At 46.4% G+C, this 27,911-nt stretch overlaps 1 protein-coding gene across 1 annotated transcript in view; it reads right to left on the bottom strand.

Moving 5' to 3' along the window:
- The window catches only part of EXT1 (exostosin glycosyltransferase 1), a gene marked incomplete at both ends in the record, with an annotated part of 162,702 nt that overhangs the window by 73,118 nt on the left and 61,673 nt on the right, over window positions 1-27,911 (bottom strand). The window lies entirely within an intron of this gene.

The following is a 27,911-nucleotide window of genomic DNA, read 5'->3' as shown; positions in this document are numbered from 1 at the left end:
CAAACAGGATAAGAGCAAATAGCAAATGATGTATCCTGTTCAATACTCTTTAAAAAATAAACACATGATAAAAGATACAGTGGCAGAAGCACTGTTGAGACTGTTAACAAAGCACGATGCTACATGATCTTTTATTTCTTATTGTTATTATCTGACTCAGTTAAGAGAGCACGTTAATTCAAAATATGATGAGAATGAAAGAGAAAAACATAGGGAGAAGTGGAGGGAAGGGGGCTGAGACTGTCCAGGGCACCACTGGAGCAGTCACTGTGGCTGGGTCCCGTCCCTGCCATGTCCAGCAAGACAAAGCTGGTGACCTGTGCTGCAACCGCCCGCATTGCCAGACATGTGTGTCAGCATCTCAAATAGTTACACGCCAGCATCTACAGCTAAGAAAGCATACTTACTGTGTTTTGAAAGCATACTTATGCACTGGTGCAAGCAGACCTTGCAAAGTGAGATGGGGAAAAGGTTTTCCTTGCTCCATACGTCGCTTCAAAAGTAATGTGGACGAAAGAGCTGGGGAATTAAAGGGCAAGAAGGAGAAGGGCAAAGAAGGAGAAGGGCAAAGAAGCATTCTTGGTGGGGGCTGCTGCTGGCCACAGCCCCTGGACACAGGGACACAACCTGTGGGAGGGTGGGGGGACCATCGCCATTTTGGGGAATAAACCTTTTTTCATTCGTAGTGCAGTTCTCAGAAATAGTTGTTTGCTTTTTTTTTTTTCTTTTTGGAAAGGAGTAATTCTATCTGACTCTATGGGAGTGATTCCTATTAGAAATGAAAGGCTGTGGAAGGAGGGAAAAGGCTTAACATGTATATTAAATTTAAATACAGACATTTGACATTTGGAAAAAATTAATCTGCAGTATTTAACTGCAGAGCTGTACAAATCGGTGCTTTCTGTTTACACAGAAGGCTTACGCAGTCAGTTCTCATAGTTCAGTGGATATTGTAGTTCAGCTTTTAGCTCTGTTACGCTTATTTTTCTGCTACAGAGGGGATGAGCGGAGGGGTCCAGGGTGCACAGTGTAGATTACACTTGGAGCAGACTCCTCTGAACATACTGGGAACAGTTTAAGGAATTCTTCAGCTGACGGCCAGGATGTGAGAGCTGTAGAGGAGAAGGGCCTGGAAGGAGAACAAGAACCACAAAGGCTGTGCTGTGAGCGCTCTTGTGCCCTCCAGACGCTGGGCTGAGTTGGAGGCCCTCTGCTCATCCCACTACAGGCACTGCTCCAGATTTAGAAATAAATGAAAAAAGTGGTATCTCAACAAACAAACTAACCCCAATGTCATCTTCCTCGCTCCGTAACTGAAAGCAGATTATCTGCACGCCAGCGGAAACAGCAAGGCAGCATCTCCTCAACAACAGCACAGGGTGTCATTTATCGCCCATCCTGCAGAATGATCAATCAGGCCCAGTTTTGGCTGCTCATAAATTTACTGCTGCAGATAACGCACTGTATGAGAGAGAGGGGAAGAGAGGAAAGCAGAGGGAGAGGAGTCCAGACTGCAATGCCACTTATCCCCAAGGCAATCTCAGCAGCTTTCGGCAATCTGATACAAACTGTAAAATAAAACCTCAACGAGCACCTAATGAATTTTGAGATGTCAACATAGAGAGGTATCAGTGTATCAAAGAATCACATCGCTTCTCGTTTTCTTTAGTATACAGATGTTAGAAAGCAAACACCTAAAAAACCCAACCTGTCCTACGGCCCAGCACTTGCAGGAGGGGCTCAGCTCAGGGCGATCCGCACCACCCCGCACACAGCAGGCCTCGCACAGCAGGGATGTCAAGCTGTCAGATGCACAAATCTCCACCATCAGTCAGGCTGATTAATATTTGAATAAAACCCCTATCTGTACATACACAGGGAAATATGTGCAAATGAGATATAGTAATGTAAGGGAGATTACAGATCCTGTACAACATGAGATTACAGATATTGCTTCTGCCTGGGAGCCAAGGTCAACATCACTTGTTCTACCTTAGTTCACTACATGTGGGTAAAAGTGTGTCCTTCGGCGGCGTGCTAAGGGCCCTTCAGGGCTTTTTGGCCCCTTCAGCACCAGGAGATAACACAAGTCCCTGGCATCGACGGTGGTAGGGTTGGGTTTCTTTTGGCTGGGATCCAAAACAAGCCAAACATCAGATGGAGATGCTCAAGTGCTCCCGTGCTGGAAAACGCAAGGTCAGGAAGACCCCCTGGAAGACAGGGCCCTGCGTCTCACTGTCTGTGTGGGAGTCTGCAGCCGTGCCCAGCAGGTAGAGTGACACAGTCCTCTGCCTTGACAGTCCTCTGCCTTGGCACCCCCACAACATGGCTTCAGGGTCTCAGTGTCGATGGGGCTCTCAACTTAAGAGCACATGTAGTGCTTGCTCCGGGCTGCTTGCGAACACTGAGAGGCTGCCAGCACGCGTGCCAGCCCCATGCAAAGGGAGACACCCAAAAATGGCCTGGTCCCATCCAGTAGCCAATAGGTGGCAACAGCCTTAAGTCACTGTCAGGTCCCACACCTGCCAAGGCAGTGCTTCCACTGACCTTCCTAATCCTGGTGCATTTTACACAAATTGGAATGGACCGAAACACAGAGCTGAAGTCAGTCCTGAGAGTCTCCATTCCTCAAAAAACCTCATCCCGTTGTCACAGATCAGTCTGAACAAGAATCAACTCTCTCAGTCAACGGGATCTGCTCTGAGTGCCTCCCTCTGAAATAAAGCCAAGGAGATGAGGCCAAATCCACCACCCTTCATGCCAAAACCCTCCAGCTCCCGACATCGGGCTGCCAGCCTTCTGCAGGACAAGTGCCGAGGTTCATCAGCCCACATCAGCAGATGTGAGCGCCCAGAAACCTGCAGGAGCATGCTGGTGGCACAGAGCACCCAGAGCAGTACGTAAACTCTCATCAAAGCCCATACATGGGCAGTCGGCCCCAGCTCCACGTTCGTCCCTTGCTGTGGGACTCCAGCAGTGTTGTTTCCATTTCCCTCGCCGCAATTTCAGGCACTCTGTGTTTGCAACAGAAAGGGTCTTAAAACAATAAAAAAACCCAACCCACAGATAGCACTGTTTTTCAGCAGCTTTGTTAAGTGGCCTGCTGGCCTCCAGTCAATACAACAAGATCTAGAGGAGGATGCAAAGGTCACATTAGGGGAGCACAGCTCCATCGACTTCAAAGAGAAAGGCAAAAACCCTGGCAGGTTTGGGCAAACTGCCTGAAGGTTTCCCTGCTACAGGCACTGCTCCTTTCCCAGGGCCCCGGCAGCCTGTCAGCATTGCATTGCCACACTGCAGCTCACCAGTTCCATTCTTTCAGTGCTCCATGAAAAAAAAGATATACTTTTAAAATGATTCTCATTGCATTTACCGGCATATGCTGGACATACGGTGTACAAGAACCTTCCTAGACCTCTGGATATCTGATGTGCACGAACCTTTCTAGACCACAAACCATCACGTCTGCTTCCTGATATGAGCAAGCTCATTGAAAACAAAATATGCACTTGAGGCAGGGCATCCTGTGCTGAAAGGCTGAGGCATTGCAATTGCTTCCTCCCTGAAAAAAAGCAGCAAAGATGCAAACCACTCTGACATGGAGCTGCCTGACAAGGACGCTGTTTGTTCAGGCATACCAACAATCAGACACATGTGTGCCCACGTTTACTGCAGCTGCAAACCCTGCTTCAGCCACACTTGGCAAATAAAGAGCAATCAGAACCAGCTCATTATCGGCATGGCTAATGGCCCTGTATAGCTAATCATACAGAAAAAGTCAATTTTCAATTATTTTGCATGGAAATTATCTATCATACTTCACTCCAGTGCCTTTTCTTCCACACAACTTTGAAGGGCAATGGATGAGAAACAAAAATTCAGAAGCATTTCTGTGTCTGAGGTGCCACTTCAATTCCATTGACTTTTTAAGACCCTTCTGCAAATCATGCCCTATCTAAATATACCAAAAATAAAGTCCTAAATGTAATACCATATAAATACAATAGTCTGAAAACAAAGCTCAACATGGCAGCAGGTCCCACACTCTGCGCACAGGCTGTCTGTCAGTCCCAAAATGCCTCCAATGGAACCCTGCAGAAAGGCTTCACCAATTTCCTTCTCTTCTCTGCCTGCAATTTTTGCCTGTATGCAGAGGATAATAATAACAGGGTTTTATCAAGTATAAAGGGGTTCTGTTGGGATTAGTGCTTAAGAAGCACAGCGCGAGCTCAGTGTTACGTCTGATTAGGAGCCAGCTCAAACTCCAACACGTAGGATATGTAAGAAAATGGGGATGTGTAAAGATCACCGTAAGAAAAGCCAGCCTGCAACAGAGGAGCTGCTCCACACGGCCCTGCAGGACCCTCCCAGTGGAAAACCTTCCTGCTACAATTTGGCTTCTCTACATAAGATTTTCTCCTCCGCTCTATCTCTCTTTTTTTCATGTGATTAACAGCTTTATTAATTTAACAGCTCCTCACTTAAGAGGATTCCACCAGCTTACTGGTAGGATCCTGCCCGGGAAGCGCAGCCTGCACCGCACACAGGAAGGCAATGTAAGCTCCCTGTAACCTAACAGCTTCATGCATTAACTCCTGTTAATTGAAGACACACAATAAAAGTATTCTTCCCAAACTCATCGAGCCATTAAAACATCAGCTCAGCCCCAATGCGTGATGTATGGCACTCAGCTGGCAGGGACTGAATCAGTAGGAGGCCCTGATTAAAGGCGCCCGACCCCTCGCTCCCCCCTTGTCCCCTCCTCAGCTTCCATCCTTGTCTGGTGCCTTCCCCCTGCTGTAGCAGTGGCTGAGACAACAGAAAAAAGGACTGCACCTTGAGATGCAATGCACTTTGGTGTGCACTGCGGCAAAGCGCCCAGCCAAGCAATTTGTAAACAGAAAAAGAAAGCACCAAAGTGAAGAAACCCCTCAAATCAGGCAGGGCTGGCTGTGCAGCACACCCGGCCGGTCGCGTGCAGGCGGATGGCTCAGCATGCAGGAAGCCGCTGCCGTGCTCTGACTCACAGCTCTGAAGGCACTCAAGGACGGCAGCAGCCTCGGCCAGAGCTCCCTGGGATTGCTTCTAAAGAGCTAATGCCAAAACTATGAGCAGCTCGTTTGCAAGTTTGTGGGAACCGGGTGGCTTTTTTTTGGTGAGGAACATTAAATGTGACTCAGATGGTGACCTCCTTCCCTGCTCTGGAGGTCGGCCATCTCCTGCAGCCAGCTCCATGGGTACCACAGCTGCGGTGCTCAGTGTCCTGCTGGGCACCTGCATCCACACGGTGCTCGCATTCCGCATTTTCACTGGAGCAAGAAGGATTTAAAAAAACCTTTACAAGTTTTCTAATGACATCAGTGGTGTGGGGAAGGAGCACACTCCTCCGGCCACCAAAGTCTGCAGATGGGGCAGAGCAGTTCCACGCCAGCTCAGCTGACGCCAGCAGGCTCCCAGGGGCTGTGCCCTTCTGCTTTATCCTAATGGGGTCAGGTCTACCAGGCGGCCCCTTCCCCATCCATCATTCCCTGTTCTTTGGGTCTCTGAGACACCCAGCACCGCCACCCTCTCTGCCCTCGGGTTCACATCTTCACCCCAAATCCCAAGCCCCCCAGACTGGCCAGCTGGCCAGACATCTGGGACTGGATCATCACCACCCTGAACAAACTTTTTGTTTTCTCTGCCTCAGAGCATTTCCATGGCAACGTTCTGCAAGCAGAGCATCCAGCATCGGTGAGTGTGACCCCTGGAGCAGCCACTGACCACACGCCTTCTGCAGGAAGCCCTGAACAGGCTCCTGCATACAGCAGTTGGTGCTCCAGATTTCACTGCCTCCCTCTTGGGACAGCATTGGACCTCGTGGGCTTTTCTCTACCCCTCCTGTTTTCCTGGCATTACTCACACACCCAGGGACACCTACAAATGCTACCACACAAGCATCCTGCAGCACTTGTAACAGTTTCCTCTGATCAATTTTAACCACAATGATTTCTTACTCACAAGTGTGAATTTATAAAGAATGGCCCCAAATGTCGCTCTAGGGTATAATTTTGCTTAGTAATTAGTTTAGGCATAGAAACAGTATCAGTGAAGCTCAACTGTAACATCCCTCCCTGCTCTGTCCCATAATGGGAAATCTTTCTCTGATGCGGGGCTGAAGCTATTGCTGGAGCCAGATAAGACAGTATCAGCTTCTTCTCTTATTGGGAACTGCTGTGCCCATGCATGCAAAAGAGCCTCTTCCCACATGCAGCACACAAATGCACTACATGCTCTGAGGATGCCTAGGACAAAGCTGCAATCCACACGCAAGCCCAGGGCATGCAGGCAATGCCCTGTGCCTGAGGACATGCCTTGTGCCCCCCGGACAGCCGTTCTTCCCCTCCCCCTTCCTCAGATGTGAAGACATGCAGAGCACAAGCTGCCAGATGGGGAAACACAAGGGAAACACAGAGTGCATACAGGATAGCACACAAGACAAACGGGATAAAGAAAAACACTCTTTCCATGGCATGGTGTGATCTTGGCCAAACAAGCATGGCGGGATTTGCACAGGTTCATAACCTGTTTTAATAAACAACAGACTTTGCTCCAGAAGAGAAAATGTCCCTAATAATTAACTTTCAAGTAGCTCGGTGGGGTATTCTGATGATCCCTTGCTGCCATTTGGCATCTCTGCATGGGACTTTCTGGGCCTGACTCACAGCTCATTATGTAGCTTCCTTACGCTGCCATAACTTAATCCACTCCAATAAACTTATTCATGATTTACATCACCTCCAGCAAAAAAAGCATAGAGTCCTCCATCAGTTCCTCATTCTTAAGCAAAGCTTATTTTTTAATTCGGCTAACTTGTGCTCAGCACAGTTTCCCCATTAGAAACTGAGATGAAGGAGGCTAATATGAAGACTTTTTTATTACAGAGAAAGAAAAAGGCTGATTGAAGACATTTATGGCATGCTCTCTGCACTAAGAACACTGTCAATCAACTGCCAGCTCCATGCAAGGGATGGACATCCCCACGAAGGAAATGCACACCTGTCCAGTGCTGAGGCACCAGCAGACCAGCTACAAGCTCCTCAGTTTTCTCCTATGGTTGTTTACACATTTTCTGCTATCTCCAAACAAAGCAACCGACTTCAAGCACACTACCATGGGCATTCTGAATAGGAATAACACTTTAAACAGCTGTCAGTCATTCAGATCTTCGAGGATTATGAGGCTCGCTTCAGTGATCTCTGCTGTAGCCTCCCCATATAAAACAGCTGTGCGTTGGCCCTCCCCATGTATGGGCACTGGCACTGCGTGGTTAGCATCTGGCTCTCACACCAGGTTGTATAAACAGCGTGAGGCAGGCTGCAATGGGAGTTCTTTCACGCACACATGATCAGCCTTTTTTTTTCTTTTTCTCTTCTAGCAGCCCTCCATTATTGGGTCCTTACTTGCCTTTCAAATAAACACACAAAGTGTTTTAAAAAGGAGATCTGCACAGGAAACAGTTAAGAGGGGTAATCTAAAAGGCACAAAGGACTTCCATGGACCCAGGACCCACGCTATGGGGACAGCTGAGAGGTGTCAGGTGCGCAGGCAGGCAGCCACAAGGCCCGCAAGGCCATTCCCAGGCTCTGCCAGGTCTCTGCAAAGCCCAGGAGTGGGGGGCATCCTCTGCTGCTCCACTTCAACAGCAGGAATGTGCTACCACAGGATGCAGTCTCATCTTGCAATCCTCGGGATTAAAAGAAAACAACAACGAAACAGAACATGCCTAAAATGTTTCTGCTTCTGTCTAGACTTAGGCATCCAGAGGGATTAATCAGCTCCTCCTGCCCAAGCCACGCACTGCAGCAAAACACTCCTGGTGGGAAAGGGATGTGCTGCACCTTGACAGGGCCACAAGCCCCATAGACAGACCCCTGGGAGGGGCCCAGGAACCTTTCCCGTGCTTGGACCTGCTTACTTGGGATGGAATCACAGCAGGGCTTCCTGGGTGCAGGGAAAGGCAAACGGAGCACTGAGAGCAGGAAGGAGGCAGTCCGTGCGTGCAGCTGGGTGCCACACAGAACCGCACAGAAGCACTGAATGGCAGAGGCAGGGAGAGACCTCTGGGTCCATCAGGCCCAGCTCCCGCTCCAGCAGGGCACCCGCAGCAGGGGACCCCGGGCCACATCCAGACAGCTTTTGGAGATCTCCAAGGAGGGCACTCTGCAGTCTCTGGGCAGTCTTTGCCAGCGCTCAGCCATGTGCACAACAGATGTTCAGAGGGAGCCTCCTATGTTCCAGTTTGTGCCCACTGCCTCTTTTTCCTGGCACTGGGCACCGCTCTGCAATCTCCCTTTGAGTATTTATGCACAGTGATGGGATCCTCCCGAGCCTCTTCTCCTGGCTAAGCAGTCCCAGCTCTCTCAGCTTCTCTTCACAGCAGAGGGCTCCAGGCCCTTCACCATCTTGATGGCCCTCCACTGGTCTCTCTGCAGTACGTCGAGGTTTCTCTTGTACTGGGAGCCCCAGAGCTGGACCCGGCACACCAGGTGCGCCCTCACCAATGCTGAGCAGAGTGCAGAAGCAGCTCATTTACACGAGGTCAAAATGCCCCCAGCAATCTCCCGAGCCGCCAGCTCTCCCTGGTGAAAGGGCAGGGCAGGTCGGGGCAGGGGGACACCAGCACCCAAACAGAGGGCCGGGCCTGCAGCCACCACCAGGATTGCCACTGAGGGCAGGAGTGGTTTAACGTGCTTAACCGCGTCTGCATTGGAACATGTTTCGTTCTAATTGCAAACTGATCTCAGTAAGATAAGGCTATTGGGATTACGTACTGAAGTGATCTCATCCCGTTAACCAGCTATTAGCATGAGCTTTGTGAAACCCGTGGCCAGGAAGCAGCCCAGCACTGCTGGCTCTGCCAGCCCAGAGCTGCTCTCCTCCAGATGCCTGTCCCTGTTCAGCACGGCAGGCTGAGCAGCCAGAATACGTCAGGGCAAAAAGAGGAAAAGCACACACATTAAAAAAAAAAAACAACAAAACAATGCAGCTCTTGCTATAAAATCTCACCAGGAACTTTTTCAATAGGTATCAAGAGCTCTCGAGCTCTTTTAAGATGTAGGAAGTGGTAGGTGAGGAGGAGGGCAGAGGGAACTCAGCAGCACATTACAAAGCATTTGTATGAACGCCTTTTGGAGGGGTGGCTGGAGAGTGTTTATGAATTTACAAGAGTCCCTTGTAAAGACAAAAACTCAAAATGACTCAGAGAAACCTGACTTATGGAATTGTGTCAACTTCTGCATATAATGGAAAACTCTGCGCAAGCAGAACATCTGTGTTGATTTAGGTACCAGCGAAACCGAGTGTGTTCTGCAAGTAGCAGCACTCCAGTAACTAAAACCACAAAAAAGGGGCAAAAAAAAGCTCCCGTCACCTTGTACTGGATTTGGGTCTCGGTTGCACAGACACAAATGCAGAGGAAACACTACTGACTTCAAAGGGAGCAGAGCTCCAGGCTGACAGCAGGCTCAGAGAAAAGCATCTGGCCTTTCACCTCCAGCTGAATATGTGCAAGTCACACACACAACAGAAATTGGGAAGACCCAGTGCTAGAGGATGCACACAGGTCAAGGAGAACTGTATTGGTCTGTAAGAACAACTCGCTCCAACTGGCTCAGACCCATGACTGTGCACGCACGCTGTACCACAAAGAGCTGCCTACTCCTGCTTCCCTCCATCTTTCTGCACAAGGTCTGCTCTCTGCTGCATCTGAATCTATCTGAGCCATTTCTACCTCTGATAAATTTTAAGCACAGGGAATATTTCAAATCCAGTTCAACCCTCCTTTTGGTTGGATGTCCAACATGAAACTACACCATTTGATTAATTAAATGACCTCAAGGAAGTTTCTGAGGGACTGTCATACGTACTCAGTGAGAGCAGTGGAGGAACTTTAAAGGCCAGTATTCTTGATAATCTGGTTATGTGGTTAAAATTCTTAAATTTACTGCTCATTAGAAATCAGCTTTCCTCAACAAAAATAACTTGCATAGATAAGTACAATTTAATGTATGGCAGACAGTAAAGAGTATATTAGAATGTTTCAGGTGCATCAGGTATTTAATACTCAAAGATAATTTTTAGTACCCAAATGATAATATAGATTTCTCACATGACTGAGTCCTAGTGGGGACCCAAACATGCCAGCCCCATGCCGCCAGGTTAGTGCTCCCAGTGCACTCAGCAAAGCAACCTCAAAGTCCACACACAGAGCAGCAAATCTCAGCGTGTTGAAAAGTGTGACTTGATCTGGAATGAAAGAATGCAATTAAAATGGTCTCTCTCAGCTGACAGCTGTAGATGGCCGTCTTCCCCATGTGACAACCTCTGTGACAGCAGCAGTCCAGAATCAAAGAGTAAGACAGAAGAGAATGTTGTAGGAGAGTAATAGATTATACAATGCTCCCCATGTAAAAAAGCTTTTTGTGATCAGTAACTAATGCTGGGAGAGGGGGAAGGGCCGCAACACCCCAGTGCTAACAAAGGAGGAGGATGGCCTTGGCAGCAGGCTGGTAAGCCCAAGCAGACATTGGAGCTGGGTGTGAGCTCCGTCCTTTGCCCTAGTTATGGTCACAGAACCATAGAATGGTTTGGGTTTGAAGGGACCTTAAAAACCATCTGGTTCCAACCCACTGCCCTGGACTGGTTGCCACCCAGCAGGTCAGGCTGCCCAGGACCTCATCCAGCCAGGTTTTGAAGGCCTCCAGGGATAGAATCATAGAGTAGTTTACGTTAGAAGGGACCTTTAAGATCACCTAGTTCCAGCCCTTTGCTATAGGCAGGGATGCCTCCCACTAGGGCAGGTTGTTCAAAGCCCTGTCCAGCCTGGATGGGGCATGCACTGCCTGTGCAGTGCCTCTCCACCCTCTTCTCCTCAGCTGGTGGTTCCCAAGATATTCTACACGTTCTCAATGCACAAGCTATCGTATGTACGGAGCTTTTTTGGGGCACTATTTCTCAAGGGTGCTTTAACATCCCTGGCTTAACTGCTCCCACGTTGTTTTTGCTTCAGAACTTCTGCAAAGACAGGCACTAATTAGCTTTGACTAATTCATGAAGAAAAAAGCTAATTAGCAACCCTCCAAACTTTGGATGACCTCTCCTCCTGATGCTTGCTGTAGGAGCCCATGGGCATCCATAAACTCTTGTCTCAGTTTGAAGGAGGAAGAGGAACAAAAGGGTAAATGGCAATGCTAGCTCAGGGTCACAGTGCCAGCAGCTCTGCACGGAAGCTCCTGGCCAGCAGTGGGAATAGGGGTGGGCCGGCTGAGGACAGCGGGACCGAGGGACGCACACCCAACGGCTGATCCCTCCCCGGGGGCTCACCCCACAGCAGGCGGGTAACGAAAACGGAGCTGAGAAAAGGAAAAGCCCAAACTCGAGCAAGTTCCAGCGGCTGGGTGCTGGTCTGTGAAGCCCTGTCCTTTCTGGGGGTGATTTCCTGAAATGCAGCACTGGTGTTCGACTCCCAGACAAGGGCTCCATTTTGAGAGGTGAGCTCAGTGCTCTGTGAGCAGCTCTCAGACACATGAGAAAGCAAAAACACCCCCGTTACAAATTTCAGCTCAAAGTGAAACATTTACCTTGGCATGAAAGCCCAAGCTATTCTTTCCTAAAATTTTCCCAGTAAAATTTATTTGCTTCGCGAGACATTTAAGAGCTTACATTGGCCGATAACAGCGATGCTGCGGTATCAGACAGCGCTTGCTGAGGCTGCCGTCCACTCGGGCTGGAATTTCAGAATGTTTGGACTGGAATCAGTTCATCCCATCCCAATGTTTCTCTCTGATAACACTGTATAAGCCATCGACTTTAACTCTGCATTTCCTGGTAGAATTTAAAACCAAAATTGATGAGAAATGCGTGTGTTTAGAAGGCTTCAGCTTCATGATTCCCGGTTAAAATAAATTTGAAGACATGATTAACGTTGAATGCATTGATCTATTTATCCAGGAAGATGATGTTTTAATATACCCAGGCCAAACGGTAATTCATCTGAAAACATATTTGAATTGAAAAATGAAAGTCAACCATGAATTATTCTACTATCCATCACATTTACAAAAGCAGCTCTGGCCATTTCTTGCTGCCTAAATCACACCAGCATCCCTAGAAATACAAGCGATGTATCTAACAGCACCTTCCAGCTTTTTCTGGCTCATTTTTGACTTTTTTTTTTTCTTTTTTTAATGTGCTCACTCAATTTACACTTGATTTCTTTAAAAATGGAATGTTTGATATCTGCTTCCCCTGCAATTCTGAAGAATGAAGATAAAATTACCAGAGCTGAAAAAGGACAAATAACTGTCTCTTTGCTCAGCCTGTTTATTTTGTATATACTCTGCTTCCCTGTTTCTTCTGAATATCTGGCAGTTTCTTTGTTTTCTGCGTGTTGTCTTTCACATAGCAACAGAAGAAAGAGCAGGGATAAAGAGGGAAAAAAAGCTTCACACGGGAAAACATGAGCTACTCTTGAATCCAAAGAACTTGGTACACTCAGAAGAGCTAATTAACAAACTAAATAACATACTCTGGAAGCAAACGCTGACGCACAAACACAAAACAAGGAATGAGAATCTGGAGGTCATGGCAAATCACAACACAAACACGAGTCAACAAAGAAATGCCATTCCATGAAACAAAATCTTGATTTTTAGGAAAAGGAGCGGCGTGCTTAAAAACTGGGAGATAATTCCTCAGACACATTCCTCTGTTGGGCTAATGCAAGGCAGCAGACACATACAACAGCAGGCAGATCTAAAACAGACCAGCCCCTGAGTGGAAGAATAGAAGTCACAACAGATTCAATAAATTTACCCGATGATGAAAGGATAATAGAATTAGATGTACAACGTCCAAAATAAGAGAGGACTGCAAAATGGAAAAGAATTTAAATAGAAATTGAATCTAAACTTCTAAGTTGAAGATTTCTATATCCAATGGGGGATGGACAAAATCATCTCCAGTTGCAACAAAACACATTTTATTTGGGATCCGAGGGAAAAATAACTCAATATTAAGGGTTGAGAAACACAGGAACCAGGCCTCCTGAACCTGCTGCAATATGAACTACATGGAAGTTTTCAACGGCAGCTGAGACAAACGAGATCAAGGCAAGACTTCTTCTTGTCCTAGGGCCAGAAACCAGATAATTTCTAGCACATGTGTGCTGTTGCTTTAGGATTCTTACGGAAATGAAGTCCTGCTTCTTCAGAGAAGCCAAGGAGAGAGTGGCAATACAGGTAGCAACATCCCAGGGCGGAACAAAGAAAGCAACAAACAAAGCCACATCACCCTGAGCAGCAGCTCCTGGGATCCGGGCAGGGTAATGGTTTGTGTCTGACAAGACTTTTATTGCGTGGCAATTGCTGACATTATCCCACGCCAAGATCCTTGATGTTTGTCTTCACACTGCAGACATGCATTCCTATATTTAGCAAAACATCCCAATCTGACAAATAAATGTTTCATCAGTGATCTCGATTAGCCAGGATGGCAGAGTGCAGGCCTGCGCTGCAGACATCTATCTGTTCCTGACAAAACTCCCCAGCCAAACTGCAGGGAAATGGCACTGCGGGTCCCTGCCTGCTTAGCAGACCATAAGTGACTGCAGAAGTCCCAGGCTCCCACCTTCTGGCTGCCTTGTGCCCACGGGTACCGGGCCCAAGCTGTCCCCATCTCACTGCCTGCCACACCTGATTCCCCCTTGGGGCCCAATAAAATACTCATCTCATTATGTCCACTCCGCTCCCGGAGGTGACTGAAATAAAAAGCTGCTCTGGCAGGAAAGCTTAGGAAATGAAACACAGGGGAGATGGGGAAAGAGGAGAAAAATAGAAATCAAGAATAATAAAAAAAAAAGCACTCAACCAGGTGGATGGAATGAGTCCAGAATTACTTACAGCTTCAGAACTGAGAGGAAAAAAAAGAAGAAAATGAACACCTGGGCATATTGTGAGATTAGAAGTGTATTTAGTATGTGTGTCCTAAAAAGGACAAGTCTTAGATATGAGCCACGGGCTGAGAAAAGAAACTCTCTTTCCCACAAAGATGAAACCTCACTTTGTAAGTTTGGGAAAGAGCATTTATTCATGAAGATAGCTTTTTCCTTCACTGCCAGAGGTAATGAAGATCACACTCAAAATCTACCACCTGCACATGATTACCAGCTATTTAACCACAATCAAAATATACTGAAAAATGTAAATGAACTACACTGATGGACAGAAATGCCAGTTGTGGCCAAACCTCCCCGTGAAATTCCTTCTATGAAGCTGGGATTGCCACAGGCCATAGCATTAAAAAAAAAAAAAAAGTCAGTCTGAGGTCCCAAGTACTTCACAGAAAGAGCCAAGGTGTGTGTGTTCTGTGGCAGCAGATTTGAGAAGGCAGACCTTGGGAGGAGAAGAAGGCAGTCTGGCTCCCCAGCACTTGCTGGTATTTGAGCACCCTTCCTTCACTCTGCCGTTTCTTTTTTTCATGCAGGAGGAGATAGCAGGAGTGCTGATTGCACTTGATTAGCAATGAATCAGCAAACTGTACCTCAACTGAGTCTACTAAGTTGAAGGAAGCCCTTCTTTTCCCATCCACAGGCAGATGTACTGGTCCGACTGATGGTGACCTACTCTAACCCGCCCTTCGGTTTTCAAAGCAGAAAGAAATCTGCCCAAACACCAGGAGACCAGCAAACCAAAACAGCAGGGCGCTGACCTCCCAAACCCCAAAGCTGTTCCCCACGGCAGAGCTGCAGCTCTGCAGCACGAGGCAGGTGTGCAGGTCCTGTGGTGAGCAGCAGCTCGTGTGAAACCTGGCCCCATGAGGAGCACGAGATGTGCTCTGCTCAATGACTGCTCACAGAGGGGGGACACGGTGCCAGCCTGGTGTGGTTTTGTTATAAGAGGAGCTGGAGTGATTTGGTTGAGACAGTGAGGTATGGGTGGTGCAAACGGGCTGCTCCCCACCCAATCCAGGAACCGAAAGCACCTCTTAAAAAGAGTATAATCTGCTATTAATAAATCTTCAAAGGCCTGCTGACATGCCCAAACACACACAGAAAATGAGATTTTGCAATTGCGAAGCGTTCAAGGCTAGTGCCTGCTAACAGCCAGCCAACATGGAGAGCAGCAAAGGAAAGCCCTACAGAAACATAGACAAGGGCTGCTCTGAAAGCTGCCCCATCTCCTGTCCCTTAGCTACCTTGCCAAGCTTTTCTCTGTTTTGACTTCACATTTTCCTACTTTTAAGAACCTGCTTCCTGTAGGTATAGGAAAGATCTATGCAAACAACGAGGGGAAGCTGACGACACTGGGGGAAGAGTGAAGCTGGCTGACAAACGTGAAAGACATCAGCTGAAAAACAGCCATCTCTTTCCTCTGAACTCATGCAGTTGCAATAAATTCCTGTAAAATAGGAACAAACCAGTCCACATACAACATCATCTGCTGCGGAGCTGGCACCGCTCTGCTGCTGCATCCCTTCCTTTACCTGCACCTTAACCTCAGCCTCCAGAGGGGCACAGGCCAAGTTAAAACATTTTTGTTTGGGTATTGAGTTAAACTTCTGTTTCTGGCTTGCAAATATTATTACATCACTGAGATTGGCGATACTAAGTAGTGGAGACCAGGATGTGATGTTTTTTAATCCTAGAGGCTACTTGCAAGTAAGCTTGGATGATGGTCCACAAGAGACAACACCTCACAGCAGCTCAATCCAAGCCAACCGGTACATCCTTTATGCCAAAGGCTGTAAGAGAAACACATATCAGAGATCATGACCAATACCTGCCTGTGAGGGTCATACCAGGAACAGACAGCTGGGATATAGGCACTTTGGTGGTGGGGCTGCTTTTTGAGACAGGCTGTCCTCTACCAGGACAAGAGACGTGGCTGTGGGGTAAAAGAAGCAAACGATCATTCAATAGGATTCGGCCAGTTTGCTGGGCCTGCAGCTGCAAAGCCTGTTTCAGACATAGAAATTGTGGAAAATTGAGTTGCTGCCACTCTCCAGGAATGGTCCAAGGTGGGACCAGGGTTATGGGCATGGGAATCAATAGGTGCAACTTCACTGCCCGTACATCTTCAGTCACAATGATGCTGTCCAACACACATTTCTTTTTCCTCCCTAGTTCTCTCGTAGCAGGGTTCTTGGAAAGATCACTTATAAAGCCCTCTTTGGTGCACTTTGATTTAACCAGGTATAGTTTGAATATTCCAGGGTGTATTAATTACCATTGCTGCACAAGTGCAACTGAAGAAGCAAAATGTTTTCCATTTGCACAGGCTGAGTACTTGTTTAAAACATTCTTAGTATCATTAGGAACTAATCAAAACATAGTGTATGATAGTTATGAAGAAAACACAAAAAAAACCCCTACCTGCTGCTTAAGTATCCAGTTTTTTAATAACATTGCAGTAATGTCTTGACAGATAATTGGCTTCTCAGTAATAATGAAATTCCTTATCTAAGTTAGTAAAATTACCTACTGGTCTTTTAAAAAGACAAGGAGAGGTTGGGAAGGAAATGATAATTCTCCCCAGCATGGAGAGATTTAATCAGGAAGATAACAAAAGACACATCACCTGACTTCTTTTGGAAAAAAAAAGTGATTGAAGCAAGTTTTACAAAGGCTCCAACACATTTGAAAAGTTATGCAATTGCATTTTAAATTAAAATTTACAATAAAGGGATTCATAATTGCTGGGTTCTTCCTAATGACCTCTTTGAAGTTCTCTGCAGGTACAGTACCTGATTTAGGTTTTAGGACTAGAGGTAGGAGAAGTACGGACAGCGTGCATCCTGCATTTTCTCCTTTCCCATTCTACATTTTCACTTTCTTCATTATTAGTTTTTATTTATTTATTTATTTATTTTTGGTTGTCCCAAATCCAGGACCCTGTGACACAGTTTCCCAACTCCTGTCCACCCAACCTTTTTAGAATGCTCCAGAGCAGCCTTCAAGACTCATTATATTGCTTCTGAATGAAAGCAAAACATCTGCAGGGCCTGTCAAACGTTCTTACACTGCAAACAATGCAAAAACCCAGGAGTGCACAAGCAGCCCATGCAAACCTGCATTTCCAGTCTTTGTGGCTTCATTCCTTCTGCATCTGCTGGCTTCTGTTGATCAGTTCACATGCAGAAATGCATCACTGAAGTCAGAAGCCTTATGCAAGTTATTTTCAAGAAGATCTTAGTCTTCAAGGTGCTCTGTTAATTACTATTGCTGTGGAATACAGATAGAAGATACTGCCCCCAGCTGAAGTGTGCACCTGAGCTAGATTTAAAATTTCTCAAGGCTTTTAAAAGAAGCCATTTTAAAACTTTGGATTTTATAATAAATCAAGACAACACTCTGTATTTATTTTTGGCAAAACCTTTCTTTCAGTGTTAGTTCTTTTAATGTGATGGATGGTATTAATTCTTTAATATAAAGCTAAGACAGGGCTTTAACACTTGTTATTAGAAGCGCATCCAACTTTGCCTACCTATTTCCAAGAAGAGTGCAGGCTTTCCTCTCTAATCTTTTCTTAAAGTTTGGCACTTTACCTCACCTGGGACACAACAGGAGGAATCCCTGGGTGAAGGCTTCAGTTTTCCTAAGAGTAAAACAGGAGGAAGCACAAAGCAGATGCTTCAATGTAACCACAGGAGGGGCTGGAGCTGTGGGGTGCGGAGAAGACAAACCTAACTCGTTAACACTTCTAGGTAATTCTCTGTGTGCTGTGAGAAACTGAACAGTCAGCTAAAACCACCAGCTACTAGCAGAGTACAGATGGTATCAGTAGAAACTACATAATTTACTAGTTGTGAGAGTTGTGCCCTTTCGTGGAAACAAAACTAAAGCAGACATACAGAGCTGGTAATTTCCAAGTAGTGAAATTTGTTTAATGTTCTTCTTTATCATGCTTTGATAGGAATGGGTTTTAGCCACAGAATCTCACATCAGAGCTGGGCTCTGATGCATCTTCACCATGCAGATGACAACCACAAGCCCTTTAGAGAGCTCCAACTGCATGGAGAAACCAGCTGCTCTCCGTCCTATGAGTACTGAGAGGGTCTGAATCCAAACGCTTGATCCAGGTGTGTCCTTGTCACCAGCAGGGTAAGCAAATTAAGTCTAAACATCGTAAGTATTTGCAAGTGGCCTAATAAAAAAGAAACGTGTAGTTACTGAGTAGTTACTAAGCTGTACAAACATACATGACTCATGATCTGTTCTTCTAGAGGACTTCTAGCCTGGTAATTTCTATGTACTTTATTAACATTCAAGATTCAGGACACGTACGAGCATTATCTTCATTTCACAGGTAGGAAACAGAGATATTTATTGAGATAAGGCACAGAGAGGTGAAGCGACTTGCCTGGGGTCACATCAAGGTTTCTGGCAGAGGCACGATCCTTCCAGATCTTCTGAACTCTGGGCTCTGCTTTAAATTAGCAGCCCTCGTCAGGTTTGCAGCACCTCGCCCTCCCCTTCTGCAGACTGTTCGCTCCGAGCGAAACGCATTCATTGATGAACTCTAACTTGTTCTTAAACATTACTTACGGACTGCAACTTCAAATGAAAATCTCTGCACTGCAGTCATATTTTACCTACCCAGTTATTCTAATTGAGTATTGAGCAAAGTGGCTAATTAGGAGTCTTCAAGGGACTGTTTGTTTAATTTTGTTTTGGAATGTGTGCTTGCATAAATGCCATACAAGAAAAAGTCTGGAGGCCACAATCATCTGCAATGTAAAAATATTTCGGTTTCTGTGAAGTTTTCCCTCCCCTGAGGGTTCTAATTCATCTCCACTAGTTGATAAATCAAGTTCGGAGCACCCTCCCCCCGCACTGGTGCCTAGCAGAAATATGACCCTCTTCTTGTCCAGGCATGCAGACAAGTGATGAATCAGACTTTCCCCAAGAAAACGCTGCAGCTCTTTTCCTAAGGCACACTGCTGCCTAAATAACTCAGCTTTTCCTACAGTGGGCTGCCTCTAGCAGCATGTCTCTGTTTACTGTGAGAAAATACAAGGGATATGGTCTGGATCTGACCTGAAGGTTACGAATGTTATCCAGCTGATACCTATAGAAAAACACAGACTGCAAGAGCACCCAGCCCTGCACGGCTGCTGACAAATGCCAGAAGTTTCCCAGTGCCACTTCTCACGCAGTGTGTTCCAGCTCCGTGGGTCAGCCAGGCACAGCCTGCTGCTGCCTGCACCACCCAGCAGCCTCCAGACCTGCTGGATACACTGGAGAACCTTTTAACTACAAGCATTAGCATTCATTATGATCTAAATCACAAGTATTTCAACGTAGTTTCAACTCATTAGATCCCTAAGGCAAGTGGATTTCCCCCAAAAACTTTTTCTTTCCCTTCAAAGTGGAACAGAGCCAATTTCTCTACTTCCCTATGAAGGCAGAATTTGATTCAAAGAAGATTTAGGCTGTTTAGAAGTGTGAAAGAGATGCACAGTTAGTTTTTGTTTTATATATATATATATAATTAAGAATGAACTAAACATTGGCCCATGAGCAGTGCAATGTCCTTCTTGCACTACTGAGCAATGTAAGAAGGACAAAAAGCACAGAGGGACTGATGCTGTCCTCAAGCTGAGTACTTGGAGCTTCCCCTGCAACATCTGCTTTGCCACTGTGCATGCTTCATAGCATGCTGCAGTCAGGAGGGGGGCAAGATGGTAAGAGTAGAGAAGGCAAATAAGCTTGTATATGTTCCAACTTCCTACACAGTGCTGCCCATTCGTCTCAGCTCGCTCTTGTTTGTGGTTTTGACCTTTTTTGATACTGCCCTGAAAAGCTGATCTTTAGGAAGGGAGAGCAAAAGCTACATGCGTTATGAACAGAAGCTCAGTGCATCCCATGGCTTCACTGGTGTTAACTGCTCGTGGGTTGTACGCAGGAACTGGTATCTAAGAAATTTTGTACAAAATTTGGCAGGCCACTCTAACATGAAACAGGCTTCCAGTCTTGAAAAATTCTTCCACAGCCCTGCTCCCTTTTCTTCCTTCTGAGTAGATACTAAGCAGACTCTTTTCATCTCCCCAGAGCTGTGTAATAGAAACAGAGTGCTGCAGGATGTATGCATCAACAATTGTTTGTTTGGATCCCTGTAATCCAGGCTGATTTACACAAGAAGAAGGGTCTCTATGTAAGTGATCTTGCTTCAGTCCGTCCCTACCTCACACTTGCTCCTGGACAGGACTCCCTGAGCTCCATGAGCTAACACAGATGTCTGAGGGATGAACTGGGAAGGGAGACTTAGCACAGTCTGCAGGCACTGAGCACAGTGTAGCCCAGCTGTAATGCACAGCTTCCCATGCTGAGGGCTGCTGCGGCTTCCTTTCTAAAAGAGCTATTAAGCATTGGATTCACACCGGAAGGGAGGTCAGGCTCCCATATCAACATCACCTGGTTTCACTGTTCGGTGCTTAGCAGTGTGAGATTGCCAGTGCAGCAGCTGCTGTCTTGCAGTCTGAGCAGCACCCTGCATGTGGCCAAGATAGGATATCTGCTCCTCAGAAGGTGGACTTGGCCTCGATGCTGTTAGCATAAGGAATGGGAAAGTTGGTGAAGCAGTGACCGATCTCAGCTGCATGCAGTGACTGCAGATGTCCCAAAGGCTGGGATCTGAGTCTCACATCGACGTGGCTGAGTGAATGGCACAATACCAAGCCCGCTGCTCTCCTTGCATGGCCTGGCACAGGAGGTCCAGAGGGGATCTTCAGCTTCCTGTCCACTTAATGCCAACTAACTTGAAAAATTAATCAACGAAATTCACATTAATACAACTGACAGGGAAATGTAATTATGGTTTGCCTAACATTTAATTCAATATGGTTACCGAGTCTAAAAAGCATGCTACTTTCTTTATGAGATTGCTTTACTGTTTATTAGAGAAAAGGTCTCTCTATAAAATGATTTTTATCCAGCTCTGGAAGGAAGGAGCGAGCTGGGGCTGCTCCCACGGCATGAAAATTGCTTCACCCTTCACTCAGGCAAGATGCACTTTCTGGACATGAGACAAACCACAGGCAGAATTACGCTCCTGGTCCTCCACTTCTATGGAGGGATTGCTGGAGGACCACTGTGGAAGCCTATCCCGTACTGCGGTCCCTCTGCTCCACCCACAGCTCCACCCACACTCCCAGTTGTTAAGCCTACAGTTTTAAGAAGGTGATTTTTTTTCCTTTTTTTTGCCCGTCTAATAAATGTCCTGTTAAATTCTGGGTCGCAAAGCTGTATCAGATGGCAGCATTTTATCAGTTTGGCGTTCTTGCTTCTCAGGAACTGAATGAGTAGCAGTGGTGACAGAAGAGTCATCTACTTGTAGACCTCAGCAGAACTCACTAATGCTTTTTAAATTAATTTGAAAGGCTGTCTTGGCACTGAAAGGCCAGACCTTCCTCTTTTTAATTAAAACTTTTTTTTTTTTTTTTTTTTTTTTTTTAAAGAAAAAGAAGAAAAGCAGAGTGAATTTATGCCTTAATCTTAATCTCCCTTTTTGGTCAAACAACACAGCTTTACTCACCGCTAGCAAGTGGGCTTTTTTTTCCAAGCCCTGCCCTTTGCTCATAAACAAAACCAGGCAGAGCTCGGTCTCATTACAGCCTGCACAGACACATGGTCCTGCTGTGAGGGCAGCCCCATGCAGGGCGCCGCACAGCAGCAGCGGGAGCAGTTGTCTGCGAGTTTCCTACTCCAGCAGAGCCGCCGCTCAGACGTGGCTGGGGCTGTTTGGGAATTCCATTTTCATGTCCCAGTACAAGGGTTTGCAAACCTGATGCCAAAATTTGCTATGGGGAGCACCAGCACGTGGCACAGCTGCACCGACTCTGGCTGAGACGGAATGGTGGATGTGAGCATCTTCCCATTTGGTCCTTGCTTTTGGATTTGGGCAAAACATGAGAAATTTGGCAAATGCTTCGCAAGCGGTCTATAAACAAATAAAATCAGTACATAAATTAACTCATTCCTGTGCTAAGTGGTGCTGGTCTTAGAATTTTACGACTGTCTTCACAAAGTTTATGGCTGTCTCAATGTAATTAGAGAGGAAACAGCTTTGAACTCTGCAGTAGCGTTCACAAAATTAATCTGGATCTGACAGATGTGCCAGACCATGCATCAGCACAAACATCATTTCTCGATCCACGGATCAAATGTTACAGCAGGTCTGCCAGCCACTGACAAGGGAAACAATCCCGAGGTTTTTATGGCAGTGAAGACTTGGATAATTGGGATAACAGCACAGATTGCTGTTACTTACAAACAGGGAGGCTCTGACCACAACGGCAGGTTTTACTGATGTCCCTGTGCTCATGTGGCTCATGTAGGATGGGGCAGGTTATAATATATATCCCCTCATACACTGCCACCCACGTGGCAATCCCTGTCAAGGGGCCATCTGCCTAAAAATCATCCCAGCACATGAGCAGGGGACTCTGGCAAAAGCCATCGGCGTCTGAACAGCAGAACTCTGCACTGCCCCATCTTACCCACTGGCTGCTCTTCCCACCTGAGCGACGGCAGAACATTTGCGCAAAGTTGGGCGCATCGATGCCTCTCCACAAACCTCCTCTTCATTTATTGTTAACAAAAAGCCAAGAGCCAGGCCAGAGAAGCCAGAGAGGCCACTCAGTTCGCACTCCTCTGCTTCCCCCTTTTTCATAAGCAACGCAATGAATTTAGGGCTAGAGGGATGCTGGCTGAATCAGCCGCATTGTCTGCAGCCTAGGCTGCCTGGCTTCTGGCTGTGGCACAACCTCCTCGCTATTGGGAGGCATCTGTTTTGCATTCATTTCAAAACGGCTCCATTGTGGTCCTGGGCTTTTCTTTAAACCGCTTTTATCGCTGCTCTTATCAGCTTTTGTGAGGCCGCGCAGCCCCAGGAGTAATGGATGCAGGAGGAGGCAGGGGCTGCACCAGCCCCAGTCTGAAAAGCTCCTCCTGGATGCTTTGGGATTTGGGGTGAGAAAGGCGTAAGCGAGGCAATGCCTGTCCTGTTGCTTGGATACTTCCGAACTATTGAAAGGAGCTGAATGCTGCGCTGCTGGCAGGCGCTGCTCACAGCACTGTATAGATAGATGTACGGATATCTGGGAGCCCACAGACACAACCAGCAGTGTTTGTATTTGAAAATGTGAAGTGACCCACGTGAAAAAAATCTCTAAAAATCTACTTGAAATAGAAGTCTTTCAGCTCCATGCTCCAGGCCATTTCCCAGCTAGCTGCCACTTTTTACTTCAAAGGTTAGTCCTTACAGCTAAATAAAATATTTATGTTATCCAGTATGAGGCATGAAAATTTTGTTTTGCTCATTTCTGCACGCAGATTTGAAATCTGCCTGTAATTTCCTTTCTGTTATTTGAAGGTTTGGCTGTGAATATTAGGTGCTCATTAGCACCAAAATTGAAAAACCAGCAACCAATCCCAAGGCCAGACTCAGATACTAAGTGCTGGGTCATTTCCTGCCTCGCTAACAACTCTTCCTCCAAACACAAGTTATCACATCAGCTCTGTTTGGGTTTTCTTTCACTATCAGAGGGCACTGATGTTTATAACAAGAAGGGTACTTCAGCCTTTCAGAGACAGGCTGTAGGCTGTCAGACCCTATATACATGCACATGGTTGATGCAAACACCAATACTCAGCTTACCAAACAGATTTGTTTTCCTCTATTTATACCAATATATCAAACATACCCAATTTTGTTTTCTTGGTTTCAACCAACTCAGTTAACAGCTCACTGCATTACAGCCTAAATAAATCTCACAACATTGCCATTCCATTTGTTTAAAACCCCAGCTTCAGAGAAGCTCCCAAACCAGAAATGGAAATATATGTTTATTCATCCCTGACCAAATTTAACTCTGCTAAATTCAGTGTTATTTTGCTACTAATTTCATTCAGAGAAAGAAAAAGACCAAGGCTTTTTATGTCCAGACTTAAATATTGAAACTTCAGCTCTCAGCAAATACTGGAAATGAAAAGCACCATAAAATGTTGTTGTTATCCATCTATTCCCTGTGCATTTGCTAGCAAAACCCAACCTTTGTAAAGGCTACATTTTCCTTTTGTTTCTTTTATGAGCAAATTTAATGCTGTTCTACTGTCCTCACTCCTGAATTCCATACCTGAGAGCTGACCTCAGCTCTGACAGCTATGAGTTGTGTGGACAAGAGCAGCACATCCTCACCAGAATAGCTGCTGGAATCCATCACGTAACAGGTTTTATCAGAACATTATAATTGAAGTAAATGAAGATGATGAAAGACTCTTACTACCTTCAGTGTAAAGGGCCACAACCCACCTTTAACCTGGATCAGGTGAGAGAGAAATCCCTCTTTGTACACAGCAGCTGCCATCCCTGCCAAAGCAGGCCTGAAACTAGGAGATGCTTAATGAACCAGAAACTCCTGTCCATGTCAAGGTAGTGTAACCAAATATACTTCATGTGCAACACACAACAGAAACCTATCTGGGCACCATCCTGTGCTGGCATATGCCGGCACGTTAAATAAAACCCACTTGGTGTGACGATACATGTGTGGGGCCAGCATCGCCTCGTGTTTGCCAACAGGCAGATCAGCTCCATCTAAAGATAACTTTGAGAGAGGGCTTGCCTTCACAAACTGCGAAATGAAATTGTCCTCATCCTGACAGCATAAGAAACACAGATGAAGAATTATCCAATAAGTAAACTGTTACCACGTGGGGCATTCAAGTATTAGAAAGGAGCTACTTGAAGCCAACAGGGGGAATCAAATGCTAAATAATAACGTATTAGAAATAATAAAGATGAAACATGCTTTAGTATTTCAGTCAGAAGAACTTTATTCTGAACTTAAATCTGAAACTTAAGCCACAACCTTTAATCTGGAAAAATGCAACTTAGCTAAGAACAACCCAAATAGCATTAACCTCTGGATTTGGTGCTGTGACTGGGACAAATGAAAAGGACCAGGTTCAATCCCAATGTGAGGTTTGATCTGGCACCCTCTCAGCCTGCCACACCACCCGCAGGTGTGTGTGCGTGTGTCTGTGTGTGTGAGTGTCTGTGTGTGTGTGTGCGTGCCCTCCACAAACCCACAGGCTGTGTGCGGTGCCGTGGGGCCGGGCCGCCCGGTGGGCTCGGGCTGCAGGAGCGGCACGGCACGGCCCGCACTGGCTGCACCTCCACATCAGGAGATAAGCATGCCTGCAATCTGTTCCACTTCATGCTAATTACAGACAAATCCTGTTTAGTCTACTCATGAAAGTAAATTGATTTGCATGGGATTATTTCCAGGGGTAAAAGGGATCGAGGCTGGTCCTGAGGATTTGGGGCTTTGGGGTGAGACGTCGATAAAAGTCCCCTTTGGGTGAATTTTGAGTGCTTCTGATAATGTGTTAACTGACACTGTGTTAACACAGCTCACCAAATGTGAGAGATACCCTCCCTCCAACAGCCCTACATCACGCAACTTTTTCTTTTTTAAAATTTTTTTTGTTTTTAAGTAAGACGGTTAGTTTTACTATTGTAAAACTTAAGCTTCGGTTTGAATAGCGAAGAGATCCGATTATGGCAAACAACTGCAGACATTTTTCTTTTTTTTAAGGTGTTCCCTAAGGGCTGCCTTCTTCAGACCAGTTAACACTTCTGAACGAGACACATACAGCACTATCACAACTTGGCCTGAGCCCTCCCTGTGCCCCACTTACTCCACTCCCCAGGGACCCATGCATCTCTTTTAAACAAGGCACAGCGTACGTGCCTCATGCATTATTAGTGCAGCATTTTCTCCCCAGGCTTTCCAAGCTCTCTGTTCCCTGCAGAGCTACTGTAGGCACTTCACACGCACCTACTTTGTACCCCCTTTGTCTTATGACAAGATAATCAGTGCGGGGCAGATAGTGCCTCCTGCATGATGGCTAAGGCACAGGGCTGTTGGCTTCTGCAGTGCCACTACCATGTGGTGCCCAGTGACACAAGGAGGGACAGCTGTAGACCTCCAGTCCCTGAATTTCAGCTTTCTGGTATTCCCCCGTTTCACAAGACAGTGCCAACACTGTCAGGGAGAAAAAGGAGGATTTGGTGTCTCTCCTGTCATGCTACAAAGCTGAAAATTTCACATCTACAGCACCTCCACCTTTCATCAAGTGCTGTACTGGAGTGGCAGAATCAGTCCCTGTTAACTTCATGGGTACAAATCCAATTTAGGATTGCACTTAGTTTAGCAATACAGCTATTTTTCTGCACACAATGTTAGCTGAACAAGAAGGGGAGAAATTGCACAGTTCCTGTATATACCGTTCTTCCTCAGCAAGGGAGAGCAGCAAGCACAGAGGATTTGGACAACAGAGTTTCAGTTGAGGCATTAACTATGGCTCATGCTTGGATGAAGTCTTCTAACACAGAAACCTCTCTGGAGCCTTGCTGTTTTCTTATATATGGCAAAATCTTCATCCTTGGTCAGATCTTCCAGCACACAGGGTTTCACAGGTCCAGCCCTGTGGGCTCCTCCATTCAAAACAGGTGTCCGAACCGCAGTTAACAGTCTGCTCAAAGACCACTGTATTTCTGCACTACTGTTGCTGGATTCATGGACATTACCTTGGATAATTCTCATTTGGATGTCTAAATAGCAGTGAGATTGGCCCAAACTCACTGTCACCCTGGTCAGGGTGCTTTTAAAACCATTTCCGGGCTGGCAACATGTTGTGATGTTTGAACTGCAGCTCCAGCTCAAAAAAAAGTCCCGTAGCTCCAGCTCTTGGAGCTGAGTGGCTCCAGAAAGTAAGGCTGAAGGCAGATCACCCTCCCCTTTAACACTCAGTAAATGTCAGGTATTTACAATGGCATCGCTGCTCTCAAGTTTCTAAGGTCTCTCTAATACAGACACTCAACCACAACCTGAGCTTGCACACAGTAAATGCTGTATTGTTATTGTTGTTGTTTTGCCCGCTCCTCAAAGCACTCAAAAGCTTTTAAAACAGAAAATTCTCAGTCAGCTCCAAAAAGGAAGGACAGAGTTGCCTTTACCCAGCTCCTCTTCTCTCCCTGTGATCGTTGCTTGCTGTTCCCATCAGTGGTTTTGGCAATTTTCCCTGTTTATTTCTCATCTTTGCTGCAGCCGCTCCTCTGCCAGCTGGGACAGGCACCATCTCCTGGATGAGCACTTGCAGGGACGTAGAAAAACGAACCCCAACTCCCTGCAGGATCCTGTGCTGCCCTGCACACTGGGCAGCAGCTGCAGAACAACGCACCAAGGCTCCTGCTCTGGGAATCAGTGAGCAGACAGACATAAGATCTGGAAACATAGCCTGGCAGGCACCCCCAGCTTAGGACAGGATGCAACTGGGAACCCATCTCCTGCCTGCCTACTGATGCCGGCAGTTTGTCTGCAAACCAAGGAGCCTCTGGTCAAGGAGCCAAAGTAATAGGATGTCATCTTGACTCTGCAAGCCCTCAGTTCATGCAGCTTGGGATTTGGCTCCTTCAGCCATTTCAGCCAGCACCAACCCTCCCCACTGCCCCAGCATCTCCCCCTACCTGAGAGGCTTATCTTCACCGGTTCAGCCTGACTGAGAAATGCCTTAAGGCATTTGGCTTTGCTTGACGGTGGGTGTATCTGGAACCCATATCACAGACAGTAGTGACAAGTGAAGCCCACAGTTCCCAAACTTAACTAATTAGACGAATAAGAAGAATTCAAGCTGGATCAGGAGAGCTCCTTTGCTAACTCACTTTATTGCCTGTATTGACCAGCACAATCTGGCCAAATCCCCAGTGCAAACAAGCAGTTTTAGCCAATACCGTCACAGAGCCAACAAGTCTTAATTTGCTACAGGAAATGCTCATTTCACTGTATCTTGTGCATCTGGCAACGGC

This window comes from Tetrao urogallus (assembly GCF_951394365.1).
Source record: "Tetrao urogallus genome assembly, chromosome: 3".
NCBI lineage: Eukaryota > Metazoa > Chordata > Aves > Galliformes > Phasianidae > Tetrao > Tetrao urogallus.
Note: the sequence above shows the minus strand (reverse complement) of the source record. Positions and strands in the feature narration are given on the sequence as shown.